We start from the raw sequence: 11,170 nt of genomic DNA, 5'->3' as shown, positions 1-11,170 counted from the left end.
ATCTGGAAATTATTGCGAAAAAATAAAATTTATACCTTTCTTTACATTGGATTAGCATAGAGTTTGAAATCGAACGATGGATATTTCTACATAGAAGTCGTATTTATAATTCAAATCCATTCTGCACGGCGTGGTGAGCATCGTCCGTGTACCATGAAAAATGTCGATTTCTGATTTTAAAATGACGTAGATGATATTCCGTCTGGCGATACTTGTCGCATTGGATCGAATCGATTCGAGTCCGAAATTCCCCGACGTCAAGAGTACCGAGAGAATACGATCTTTTCCGTTTATCGGAAGAGAAATTCGTTGAGACGTTGAATTCGTTGTTCGCGCCCGCCGTAGCCGCTTCGTCAAAACTCGGTCGCGCTCGGGAACGTTCGACGCGCGTCGGTCGAAGGACCAACCGATGAACGAGCGCGAGCGCGGCTGGCGGGGGCGACGGGGGCGCCGGGGCGGTTGGCAGTGGCAATACTAGCAATGGCGGTGTGGTGGTGTCGCGTACGCATAAGCGAAGGTGGTCGGAGAAGGCCGAGCTTGCCTGTCGGCTTTGATAACAGCGGGTGGCCTACCTAGTACCTACCACGACAGACGACAGTCGAACTAGTCGGAGCCGGTCGCTCGTCGTACGAGCGTCGTGACGTTGGCTTGATTTGGCGTTTCTTACGCATCTCGATTCTCAACGACGCGAACTGTCAACCGCCCGCGGTCGCCGTCGCCGTCGCACTCGAAACGCCACTCATTCGGGTTATCCCATCGCGTTGTTAGTGCTCTGTCCGTTTTGTGCGCGATCCACAAGTGTCCCCAGTGTGCCCAGTGTGTGATTGATGATGAATAATGAACGCGGCAGCGAGAGATAGGATCACGTCGCAATTTGTTTGATACGTCTTCCCAGCGGCGATTTTCACGGCGGCATCGCATCGGTGAGTTGAGAAACGCACACCTTCATTCTGTTATTTCTATCTCTCGGGACACACTCGAGATACCCATCTGTCGGAGATAATTTGAAGGGGCGACCTTTTAACGAGCTTTCTTTCATATTTGTCAAATTTATTGACCGTAGCAGAGAGATTTCCATTGACGTCATATGTCATGTCTTGTACCGTACGCATCGGAGCTGCTCCGACTTGAAGTTGGCTCCGGCTTGAAGTTGGTATCTTTAAAACGTGTCCCTCATCGTGAAAATCTATTAGCTTTAAAAAAAAAAACGCGATTTATTTTACAATTTTACTCTGATTTTGTTCGAACGGAGTATCATTCTTGCTAAAAATTATTTCAAAGCACAACTTATTGATTGTATGTATGTTTTCTAATTAAAGGACCTTTCGATAGAATTATCACGCAAATAATTATCAAAAATTGGTTCCCGATCACGCGTTATGTAAGTTTTATAATTTCGAAAGTACACGGTAAAAGCATCAACCAATAATGACATAACAACGATATAAACATATGTTTTACATTATATTGTTGAGTGTGAAATCATAACATTGATACAAGTATCATATTCTTGTTACTTAACGTTCACTGGGCATTGACACGATGCTCGATTTATAATAGATAACGTAGGGTTATTTCGATCGATCGAGTGAATCTATGATGAAAGACGATAGTCAAAGCGTAATCTACGTCCACGTTATTTTAACCTTTGTGACGTGCTCTCAAGTCCCTGTACAACGTCGCGGTGTGCAAAGCGCACCTGTTTATGTGGGTCGCGACATAACGCGTTATCGTCCAGATGTCAAAAGTGATTCGCTCGCGAATGTAATATAGGTTAACATTCCGTCAACCTTTCCGCGTCAACCTTTCGAAGGGGACGCCCTCGAACTCGGGAGATGGAGATCCACGTGATCCTTGAACAAGATGGACAGACAGCCGTTGGAGAGCCGCGTCACACAAGTCCGCTTCACGCAAATCCGCGTAAAAAAAAAAAGAAAAAAAATTCAAGAGAGACGTATCCGTAAAGAGCTTCAACGATTCTCTTCCTCTATTTTTCTTTTTCGGAGTCTATGACTTTCCGAGTTTGTCGTCCGAAGGTGGATTTGCTTCGAGTGCTTTCACGCGATCACTTGCACGCACGCGACGATTAAACCGACGTTTCTCATGCTTTTTTTTTCTGAAATTGTGGGACAGCGTTTACGGGGGACATTTCTGTGAGAATTTTCACAGAAAAAAGACGCAAATTACATATAATTTCAATTTTGAATGATCATATTATATGATAATAACAGCATAAAAAATATATGTAATTGGTTTAGAATGTAAATAGGCGTATAGATATAAATATTTTAATGAATATCTAATATAACGTGTAACATAATTTTAATAAATTCTTTCTAAATAGCTTCGCTATTGCTGTTGTAAAATATCTAGTGATTATTTAAAAGCAAATTATACATTGCTATGCGCTCATGAATTCGTTCAGCATAGCTTGAGAAATGTCAATTAGATGTAACAAGATATCTAATATTTAAGTAAGGGATTTTCAAATATAATAATAAATGATATTACAATTACTTTCAAAAATGTAGTTAGGAAATTTTGGAATTTTGGAACAGTACATTGGAATTTTTTATTTCTGTTTAATAACGCGTCGTAAATATGGGATCGCGTGTACAAAGATTGAGTGCACAATACATGCCTTTGGCTTTAATATAGCGATTGAACGAACATGACGGGAAGCTTCGATCGAATTTATGGAACTCGCGGCGGAATGTGGCTATGCTTTGATAGCAAATGTATTACGAAAGTCAGCAATTCTCGTAATCGATAATGTTTTCGAAGCTAGATTAGATATTTCCAAATCTATGTATCGATACAACTTGCGTTTTGTTGAATATACAGGGGATACCATATGTGTGATATTATATTTACATGTCGTTATACGCATGTTGCATTTCGTTTGAATTTATCGCCCGCGATGAAACGTTCGAGGAGGCAAAAAATTACCTTCACATTTCACGTTAGGCGCGTCTAAACTTCTGCTCTGTTACTTTTATTTTAATTTATTTTAAAATATTAATTATTTAACCTCTTATTAATGAATTTTATTAAATAATTGGTCAAATAAGAAATACAGACGAAACAAATTAGTAGGGACGAAACACTCGATTTTAATTGATTTCATTTTTTAATTCCTCTTATCTTATCTTCCTCTCTTTTATGACTGTCAGAATTAACATACATTACTTATATTATTTTCAATTATTTTCATTTGATATCTTTTTTATTTTGAAGATCCATATTTTATTATTTGCGCACACTTATACACGTTTGCTTGTAATTTGTTTCCGATAATAGTAACAGTTATTGAAATTTAAAAGTATAACGAAAGGATTGAGTTGAAAATCCTCTCGTTTCCGGATATTCCTCGTATGACTATGAATACGCGTACATGTGAAACGTAACGTTCAGATAAAGACGTTTGTGCGACGTGTATGCCGGTGAAAAATTAGAATGGCCCCTGGTAGGATCGTAAAGAAGTCGTGAAACAATTCTAACGACCGACATGCTGGAACTTTGCCTCTCGACGCCAGCACGTTCATGACCCACCCGAGGTTGATGCTCGCATACGAGTATACATTGCTCTCTCATGACGGGAAAATAAAAGCGATCGAATATGGAATAAATTCGAATACGATATGTTATTTGTTTAATTTACATTTACATATATATATATATTACTGATTGAAGGAAGCATTATTACATCTTTCTTCTCTCTCATTGATGTATATTACCTATATACATGGGTACATGTACGTAGATGATACTGCAGATTACATTATATTTTATGTCAATGAGATGCGGAGTGGCTGGTATTTTTCGTCATTAAAATCACCGCGAAATGTTGTACAGAAGTGTTAAAGAAATTCATGCAAATTGTTCGATTATTATGCATAACTGGCAATGCGTCCGGCGCGATTGCATGCCCTTTAGGATTAATCGTAAGTGCATTCGCGTGAAAAACGCTACGCGAACAATGGGATCGCGCGGCCATTTCCAGCTGCTGCATATTTATTCGAGCAGCATTTAATTAATACCGAACGTTTAATTAATCTAAGTGGAAACGAAAACACGTGGAGCGATCGAACGGGCAACGATAAAGGAGAACGATAACGGTACGGCTAGATTTTCTCAATACACAGCAAGGGCGCGCGCGCTTTTGAAAGTTCATTGCTGTATAATCTCGGAAATAACTGCTGGTCAGTCGATCGCAATTAATTCGCGGAAAAGTAGAGAGCGTAACCTCGCGAGATAAAAACAAAGTTCGTGCCCCGCGTACGGATTCATCGGCCGGATTCATGGCGATATATTCGAAGGGCAAAAATAAAGATAGAAAAAGTTTAATTGACATCGCAGCCACGCGATATATATACACTCCGTGAGAAAAATAAAATGTAGATACTTTGCGCGATAGAATGTAATCAAGGGCAGGAGAGAGAGAGAGAGAGAGAGAGGGAGAAAGATCCAAGTTGGCGCCGCTGAGCTTCATTCAACTTTAGAAACGAAGCGCAATGCATCTTTAATTAAATCTCTGGCTGGCCGGTCGGCGTTCTAGATTGAAATATATATTCTACGAATTCCCCTCGTTTTTTTCTCACTGCAAAGGACAGGACTGTGATTCCGACGATCGTGTTTCGAACGCGATCAAAATCGGGATCGCAGATCTCGCAATACGCAATAACGGCGGATCCGTTTAACCTCACAAGTATTGTAGAATCTGCAGTGGGAATTTTCGCAAATTAAATTTAAAATCGTATAGGTGAATCTGAATTAAAAAATTCATTTCCAACTATCCTTCCAGATAATTGCTAAAGTGCTTCCGCTTTAATTTTTGATAAGCGAAGCTATTAAATAAAACCAACTAGCAATTTCAAGATTACCTCGTAATTAGGCGTTTTAAGGTCAGGCTATAGTTTGCACTAATAATGCAATCGTTGAAAATAATTGAATAAAATGCACTGATAAATACGATAATTTATGAAGCGAGTATTTAATCGTTACCATAACTTTTTCTAATTTTGTTGTGTAAAAAATTCCTACGCAAGCAATTGTTTTCTATCAAACATTTCCTTTACGCATTGGTAATTCCAAATGCATAGTTTTCCGGTCAGTGGAAATTTCAAAGCGAATTCCCGTGTAGGAGGCAACAACTTCATTTTCCTCCTCTTTTCGTTCACGATGTGGCTTAGATGCATATATGTCCACCTGCTCGTAACAGTTTGTCCTGATACAGCTGCGTTGAACTATTACCTCCAATCCCCTCTCCCCTCGTCCTTCCGCTGTTCTCACCCCTCGGGCATCTTCAGTTTCCATGAGTTTATACCATTTCCGCTTTCCATCCCGATAGTACCTGATTATTCCCGCACGATAATGTCCCTCGTCACGATCGTTCTGCATGTTAAGCGAGTCTTGACTAATGATAAAGATGAGCTAGCGTATAGGTATGTGAGATGGTTTCCAAATTACAGTTCTCGGACTTACACAACGTCCTTGCGCACAGTGATGACGGGTTGCATATCGGTACATATGTTTATGCATGTCTTGTGAAATTTTCATTGAAATTTGATTTAACAATTATAGGTTTATGGGAACGTGTAAACATGAAGAAAATGAAATTACATCTCTCTCTCTCTCTCTCTCTCTCTCTCTCTCTCTCTCTCTCTCTCTCTCCTGTATGTCTTTACATATGAGAGAGAGAGTATTAATAATATTTTATATTTTGATTCTGGGAAGAATTGTTATGGAATGTGTAATATACGTCAATATATAATAGATATGATTATTGGACTACACAATACGATGTTTCCAAAAATTTCGCAATATGTACTCCTTTTCGCGACGTATCGAGGTATTGAACGAGGGATGAAAAAAGGCGATGAGGTGAATCAAATTTTATGTAACCAATCATTCGTCGGAGACTTCCAATAATCCATGGGCGATATATCCGGCCGAACAGCGAAGCTGTGCGAGATATCCGAGTGGGCAAATATCTAGCCCCATTCCGGATTCGATCGAACTTTAAAAACGACGATTCGAGGGGTTTCGTGCATGTACGTATGTATTTGTACGTATTTGTGTGTGAGGAAGAGGCGGGGGGATATGCAGCCAGCGAATTACAGCTATCCGACCCGAAGCGTACGACACAGCGCGTGCGAGTACAACGGTATGCTGTCTGGTCATTTAAAATTTAAATGTTGTGTGCTCAATGCACTGTAAATATGTCATCGATGGCCTTTCGTAGTCGGGAGTACTTGCTGTCTACGTTTCATGCATAAATATTGCAAACGCAAATTCTGCACAATGACTTCTTTCCGCATTAAATACACTGATACAGCTGCTGACACATATAATCGTGTCTTAATTCTTTGAGCAACATTGACACTTGTTCTTTTTATGTTAGAAAAATGTTAGACAAACGGATATCAACATATTTGCAATATAAAATCATTAAATTATTACGGAATAATTCGAATAATACTCTTTGTCGTGAGATATTGTAAAATGTTTCTTTTGCGCGTAGATATAATATCAACAAACATTTTTGAAAATTGTAGAAACTCTTATTCAGTGAAAGATAATGTTTAATAAACTGATATAACGTTTAGTGAGTGTTTGTCAAAGAAGCAAATTGCGACTTTATCTTATCGAAGGAAATGGATATCAGTTTTCAAATTAAATATCAGCCAAATCTCTATTTAGAAGTTGTATTTACTAGTTTTAAATTACGTATCGATTGAAGTTAGCAGTTAAAAGAAATTTCATTGCGTTTTTATTTTTTTCAATACGATCTCTAATTGTTAGGTGAGAAAATTGATAATCATTTCGTAATATTTTTACAATTATAATAATATTATAATAATATTTGTATTTTATTATGACTAAAAAGGAAAACGGATTCCTTATCTATATTTATTAATCTATTGAATAATATAAATAATATTAATTTTAATAGAATCTTTTTTTATTAATCATTTTTATTAATAAATAATTTATAGAGAGCATATAAATGACTTCCACCCTACTTTATTATACATATTAATATTGTAATATATGTATAGGACAACTACTGCTATGATAGAAATGCGTGTTTCTTTTGTACTACAAATTTTTTTATCCTATCGACTTTAATTTTACAAAAATGTCAAGAGAGATTATTTATTACACAACCTTCAATGTCTAACATATATTTTGTAATCAGGAAAAATAAATTTCTCTTAAAGTAAAATTAATTTAAAATTATGAAAAATATAACTTTATTATCTACTTATATTTCTAAATTTCATTTCCAAGAAATCTTATTTTTAATAAAAAAATGTAGGTATTTAATTTAATATAATATTTTTGTAAAAAGAAATAGAAATTCTAAATAGACAAAAAATTGCAGTTTTAAAGAATGTATCTACAAGCAAGAAACATTTTATATACATACATGTATGTACGGTATATTATATGTACAGTACTCCGATATAATTTCCACTTTAATTAGAAAGTTTCCATAAAAAATAGCGTGTCAAATAACTTTTCGAAGGGAGTAAATCTAGACGCCAATAAATCCATCTTAGATAACGATGACGGAGAAGATTATGTATCGTTGCTTTCATTGAATTTTCTTCTATATTGATGAATTGCGATACACGTTACTAAGAGAGAGAGAGAGAGAGAGAGGAGGGAGGAGAGAGGAAGGAGGGAAGGAGGGGGAGAAGAGAGAGAGAGAGAGATCTTCGTTCGAAAAGCCTTAAGCATCATTCATACGTATGGCAACTATTCGTATGTGATACATACATACTCGTGGTCACGCTTTTCGTTTCTCTGCCTCGTAGCAGGGGAGTTCGTCCCACATTCTCGAGGGTCGTATTTTACGGATTACATCCGCTTTCACCCCCGTGGCCGCGTGCCTTTGGCGACGTCCGAAAAGTTGGATAACGCAAAGGATTAAATCACGGAACGGGCCGAGCGTTTGCAAATGCGGGTGTACTAGCATGTTGAGGGTCTCTTTGTCTGTGGTCCGATCACAGAGGGGATAAACGTCGCTTTACTCGAGGATCGATCGATTTGTTCTTTGGTGTAAATGTGGCTTAACGGAGATTGCTTACGGTTCTGAGCGAACCCCATCCGGTTGCATAGCGACTCGCAGGCAAACATGTGGTTAGACCGGTTGACTCAGACAGGTCGGTTTGGTTCTTGCTTACTTGTTCTCTTTCTCTCCCTCTCTCTTTATCTCTCTGCCTCTGCTCCTTGACTCTTCTTCGTCTCTTTTCCATCTGATTCTCTCGACGGCAACTTACCTGTACCACATCTTCTGGCTGAGATGATTACTGATTGTGAGAGTTTCTGACATTTTAGGCAAACACTTGAATGGAGTAATTGTGAATCTTTCGAATGTTACGAAAGACGTCACGTTTGTGAAACAAGGTGATGGGATTTTTGTCTTATTTCAATTTAACTGAGGTACTATTCTCACTGTAATATTAAAGGAATTATATGGAATATTCCGTCACATTTTTTAAATATTATTTTGGAAAATTAACGAAGGGCCTGTGAATGTTTATCATGAAAATGTTACATACATCTTGTTTCTTTAGCAATTAAAAAGTCAAAGATCAATCTAACGTGATTCCAAGTATATTTCTATTAACAAGTATCGATAAAAACTGTAAGTGCGAAACCTGGCGCTGTGACTGCTAAGCATATCGATTAGTTTCTGAGTCACATGTATTTGGTTGTCATTCTTTACTGTGCTTTATATAACTGGGTTATCGACCGTATCGGCCATGAAGATATCTTTAAAATGGTCTGAATTAGTATTCGTAATATTTACATAAAGTATACAGAGTGTTTGGAAAATAATGATAAATCTTTTACATAGGGGTAGAATAAACTAAACTGAGAAAAAAAGTCCTTTATCATTTTGCAACTTTCGCAACAGTTAACAAGATATTAATTGCTAAAAATTGCCGAAAATTGCTCTTTAATAATTTTTTACTCAAATACTATCAATTTTATAGAAAAATTGCAAGAGACGAAAATTGTTTTTTTTTTTTTTCATAGAATTCTACGAATTTTTTCATAATTTTTTATTAACTTTTTAGTACTGCATTTTCTCATTTTTATCAACATGAGGAAATACGGTATTAAAACATTCTGAAAAAATTCTAAAAAAATTTCTAGAGCTTTATATACTCGTATAAGAAGAAAATAAACAATTTTCGTCTCTTGCAATTTTCCTATAAAGTTGATAGTATTGTATTTGAGTAAAAAATTATTGAAGACCAATTTTCGGCAATTTTTAGCAATTAATATCTTGTTAACTATTGCAAAAATTGTAAAATGGTAGAGAACTTTTCGACTCAGTTTAGTCCTATCTGCCCCTATGCGAAAGATTTATTATTAATTTCAAACATCCTGTACATATATATAATTTATTTTAAAAAATATTCATTCTTGATTCAATAATGTATATTAATTTTTTTTTTGAATGACACGTTATATATTTAATTCATTTTACTCATATAACTATTAAATATTTATCATTTATTTGTGAAATTGATTTGACGTTGATTTTTTTTTTAATGAAATTTTTATTTCTGCATGGAAAAAACGATTTTGCTGAAATATTTAAAAATTTAGCTTTTTATATAATACTATCAAATTTATTTAAACTATCAAAATACTTATTAGAACGCTTAAGAGAAAATTAAATATAGAATTGTGTAAAACATAAGTATTCATGATAATATTGCAAAAAGTTTTAACATTTTAGCGATTAGTTGAGCGATTAGTTTGAGCGTCCTATATAATCATTTTGATGATTCAAATAAGATTATTTTCAGCTTTGTATTTAGCTAAATTTTTAGATATTTTAATAAAACCATTCTTTCCGTGTGCTGATTTATAGAGACTTTATTGTTCTAAATTTAGTAAAAATCTTTGGAAAGAGTTTATATATTCATAGTATTAATTTTCGTAAACATAAATTTGATCAACTTTTGCAAAAGAGAGTACAGCTTCTCGTGTATTTTATGCGACATAAATTCGCATGACGGTGCATAGTAATTAGATGTAATCATCATACATATGGATGCCCAGTTTTATTATTTGCCTATATTTAAGAGTTCTATGGTTTCATATGCTGTAAATGTATATAAAAATTGCGATATATGATTGTCGCTATTTATTCAGAATATGATTCGTATCAATGATGTTTTTTCACGTTACCAGATTTATCTTATATGAAAAACAGTCAATATATTTGCCCAGCAAAATCTCCGATGAAAATATTACATAATATTTAATCTGTTGAACAGAACGTAGAGCATATACACATCAGAATTTTTTCAAAGCATATATTTTGATAGACAACAGAATTTAAAAATACTTAATGGAATCCTATTTATAATTCTATTTTTGCGATTTTTTACGAAGAGAAAAGTATATAAATCTTCATGACAAAATTATTATGACAAAGTATGCAAAAATTGTATACGTGATGTCAATATGTTTTATTAATTGATACATTACTATCATGAGAAATTTATATGTATATACATATGTATGTATAAATTCACTAAAACAATAGGATAGGAAGAAGTATCACACATTTATAAATTTTATTTCAAACCTTTGCAGAGAAAAAAATCTTTAAATTACAAAAACGGTATACTCGTATGTCGAATGTGTCTCGAATGTGTCGGAGCTCATGCGCGACTCGACTCCGAATTTAGACCTTTGTTTCGTAACACTTCCTTTTTAACCAAAATGAAATAGCCGTCAGGTAGGAAATAAAAATTTCCTTTGCAGATTTGTATAACTGCAACGACGAAGTTTCAGTGGTTACAGAGGAAGCTTAAATTTATTGACTTTAGGAAGGAAGTATTTTTAGTCTATCTAACGCAGAAATATTACAAAAATGTCACGAAAGGAATTCTTATTTTCTACTTGAAGTATATCTAAATAGATCTATAGCTATATTTGAGAACCTATATATAAAAAAACAAAATACGGGGATATTTTGTTAATAAATACAGTTGTGTGTAATAAATTTGATTAAATGTTAATTAATTTAAGTTTCTTTCAGGACATATAATATTGGATATGTATTTTGTTTATTTCAAGTATGAGATCTCAATCTCTATTGTATCACAAGACAGTTTATTTTTTTATAGGAAAC

General features: G+C 35.1%; 1 protein-coding gene across 3 annotated transcripts in view; it reads left to right on the top strand.

Moving 5' to 3' along the window:
- Nucleotides 1-526: 526 nt before the first annotated feature.
- LOC108756156 (putative polypeptide N-acetylgalactosaminyltransferase 9) overlaps nucleotides 527-11,170 on the top strand; it is a 229,556-nt gene continuing 218,912 nt past the window's right edge. For all 3 annotated transcript variants that reach the window (XM_018499764.1, XM_018499763.1, XM_018499761.1), the window contains exon 1: nucleotides 527-923. The gene's annotated coding sequence lies outside the window, so the exon portion shown is untranslated. The remainder of the gene's footprint in view (nucleotides 924-11,170) is intronic.

The sequence above is a fragment of the Trachymyrmex septentrionalis genome, unplaced genomic scaffold, assembly GCF_001594115.1.
Source record: "Trachymyrmex septentrionalis isolate Tsep2-gDNA-1 unplaced genomic scaffold, Tsep1.0 scaffold96, whole genome shotgun sequence".
In the NCBI taxonomy this organism is placed as follows: domain Eukaryota; kingdom Metazoa; phylum Arthropoda; class Insecta; order Hymenoptera; family Formicidae; genus Trachymyrmex; species Trachymyrmex septentrionalis.
The sequence above is the reverse complement of the archived record's forward strand: the minus strand, read 5'-3'. Positions and strand labels throughout refer to the sequence as shown.